This window comes from Pinus tabuliformis, chromosome X (genome assembly GCF_031772625.1).
Source record: "Pinus tabuliformis cultivar Carrire ecotype Pingquan chromosome X, CPIR1, whole genome shotgun sequence".
Taxonomy (NCBI): Eukaryota; Viridiplantae; Streptophyta; class Pinopsida; order Pinales; family Pinaceae; genus Pinus; species Pinus tabuliformis.
Window position 1 is genome coordinate 1,193,892,682 of NC_142308.1, and position 3,385 is coordinate 1,193,896,066.

General features: G+C 44.6%; 1 pseudogene; it reads left to right on the plus strand.

Moving 5' to 3' along the window:
* The first annotated feature begins 797 nt into the window (after positions 1 to 797).
* Positions 798 to 2,910, plus strand: LOC149144220 (DELLA protein GAI-like; annotated as a pseudogene).
* Positions 2,911 to 3,385: the final 475 nt, after the last annotated feature.

The following is a 3,385-nucleotide window of genomic DNA, read 5'->3' on the forward strand; positions in this document are numbered from 1 at the left end:
AAAGCTAGGTGATATGTAATATGAAAAGAAAATGTATTATTAAATAAATTAATAAAATAAATCACTTGGAGGGTGGAGCACCAAGAGAGAGGAGATGCTTGCCAAATCCCACAAGGAATGGGATAGAGATGAATCTTTCATGAGAAAGCTACTAGATGTAATTCTAGATAAGCTTGGATGGATTGGATATCCATCAGATGGATGGGAGATAAAGATCCATCGAACATAAAGTTGGAAATAATTAATTCCTACTTGTCTATGGTTGTAATTATCCATTTGAGGAGTTTGTTCCTACATAATATGGATTTAGTTTCTCCTAGTTTAGTGTGTGGTTGAGAGAATCTCTCGACCACACTACAGTACGTCTAAGATAACATTCCTATCTTGAGACTATTGATTGTATAAATATGTGTGTAATTCCCTTATTCATGTGAATAGAATATATTATTGAGCGTCTGTAATTTTATCTTGGTATCAGAGCTTCAGAGTCTTGTGAGGGCCTAGCCCCTCCTGGGCTGAGGGAAAATAATTGAGTGTATAATTTCATTATTTGTTTGTCCATCGAAATTTGTGTGGGTAATGAGCGATCTGCCAGAGTGGTGCTTATCTTGATTCGTATGCCTCGAGGAGGTCACAGTTAGGAGGTGCAAGAATTCAGCTGCTGGTGTACCAGCTGGGAAACGAACCTGGGTTTGTACCGTGGCAGGGTTCTGGATCTAAGGGAGCAGGCTATTGAGACCTCCTTTGACCGTCGTGCGCATAGGACCTTTTATGTTTCGAGCCATGGCATCTCGCTGATGTTACTGGATGAGTTGAAGAAGACAATAGGTCAGCGGCTGGAAATCGATGGAGAGGAACGAGCTTATGAGAGAAGTGAGAAAAATTTTGTTAATATAGACGATCCGGACGGAGACGACAAGGGTTACGTGCCTCCATTTTCATGGCGGAAGCTGTGGCTGTTTGCGGGGCCTGGATTTCACATGAGCATTGCGTTTTTTGATCCAGGGAATCTCGAGGGGGATTTGCAGGCAGGGCAGGTTGCAGGGTACTGCTTGCTATGGCTTCTGATGTGGGCGACGGGAATGGGTTTGATAATCCAGCTGCTCGCTTGAAGTCCAATCCGGGCTAGACCATCTGGAAGAGGATGTTACAGGAAGAGAGCAAAAGCGTTACCGTGTCTGTGACCCGCAACTTTCGGAGCGAACCGTGGTAGTAATGGGGGCAGACCCACACGAATCCAGAGTTTGTCTCGTGCACATGCTGATGGCCTGCGCAGAAGCGGTGCAGCGCGGTAATTTGGCCATCGTGCGGGAAATGGTGAAAGAAGTGAGAATTTGGTTTTCTGCAATTTCAGTTCTACCAAACCTGCCCTTATCTCAAATTCGCGCACTTCATAGCCAACCAGGCCATTCTGGATGCCTTCTCTGGGCACCAACAGGTTCATGTCATAGACTTCAATCTGAAACAGGGGATCTAATGGCCGGCCTTGATACAGGCACTGGCTCTTCGCCCCGGCGGGCCACCGGCTTTCAGGCTAACTGGAATTGGCCCACCCCAACCCAACGGAACCGATGCCTTGCAGGAGGTCGACACGATGCTCCACCAATTTGCAGAGTCCTTCAATGTAAAATTCTCCTTCCATGGCTATATTACCACAAGCGTCACCGACATCAAACCATGGATGCTCGACGCCCGGCCTGAGCTCGAGGCTGTTGCAGTGAATTCTATCCTTGAGTTCCATCGTCTCCTGGAGGACCCCATCCCCGGACGACCCAATGCCATCAATCGAGTACTCGCTTCCATCTGGAGCCTGAAGCCCAAGATCTTGACAATGGTTGAACAGGAGGCCGACCACAACCGCCCTGTTTTCTTGGATCGATTCACAGAGGCAGTGCACTATTATCCCATAGTTTTTATTCCCAGGAGGTGCACGGGTTGCAGCCCCAGAGCGAAGAGCTAGTGATGTCAGAAGTCTATCTAAGTCGAGAAATTTGCAACATTGTAAGCGATCAGAATGGGTGGAAAGGCATGAACCTCTCTTGAATTGGAGCATTCGCTTGAGAAACACTGGCTTCTAGCCTATTCCTTTGGGATCCAGTGCTTTCAAGCAGGCCAACATGTTGCTCAGTCTCTTCTCAGGTGGAAAAGGATATAGGGTTGAGGAGAATAATGGGTGTCTAACACTTGGTTGGCACAACAGACCTCTAATTGCTGCTTCTGCCCTGATGAACTCGACGAGGCATTCGACACTTTCCCAACTTCAAGAAGTTCTGAGATGGTTGAGGAGTGTTGCGGGCAGAATACAGACTGTGGTCAGAAACTTGGCAACACAGTGTGAAATATTTCAGTCCCTCTTGAGCTGGAGAGATCCTCATGCCACAACCATATTTGTCACCTTTTGTTTGTTTGCAGCCATAATTCTATATGTCACTCTATTCCGAGTAATGTCCATTATATCAGGATTTTATATGTTGCGCCACCCGATACAAACTTCCTTCTGTTCCGCTTAATTTCTTCAGGAGGTTGCCTGCACGAACTGATAGCATGTTGTAAGGAGTTTGAGCAATCAATTCTGAGGTAGCCAGTGTAAATCATTTGATGGGAAATCACGTCATGATAGGGTTTCTGTTGCTGAGGAAAGAAACCTAGTTGCAGTTGCATTCTTCATTCAAAGAAGAGAACAACTTTGTGGTAGATTTGAAGGAAAAAGCATTGTTGTTTGTGCATACTTGGGTAAATGTTTTTTTTGGGTGAAGTATTTTTTTAGAATTTTAATTGATATACATATTGAGATTAGCCACTTCAATATGAAGTTATTTTGTTAGCATTGGCTATTCTAACAAATGACAGGTTCATGGAAGTTCCAAGAATTTATTTGACAAAGATGCCCAAGATGTGAACAATGAATAGATGAGATAAAGCTGCAGCAACAACGGTTATGGTGGACAACAAAGTATATTTTTGTTTGAGTTAGTGTGGCTTGTGGAATAGACTCCCTAGCATGTTATTTTAATAGTCATTGTATGTACCCAGAAACTCCAAAACGTGGAATCAGATGTAAGATTTTTAAAGGCATCTGAAAGTTCGTGATGATCTTAAAACCACTTTGTAATGGTTTATGGTCAGCCTGAAACCATCTTTTATCACTTGAAAGTGAGGGTTGGTGGTGAGCCAGAAACCATCTATATAGTCTTTGTGACTGAAGTGCCTTTGTGGCCAGCTTGCCTTTGTCGCTGAATCACCTATGTGGCTTGAGGTGCCTTTGTGGCTGGAATCGTGGATGTCAATGCGTTGTTTGACAAGATTTCCTTTGTGGCTGTGTGTACACGAGAGCTTTGTGCTCAATTGAGTAGGTGGACTGCAGAACACCTGGCTCAGTCTCAGA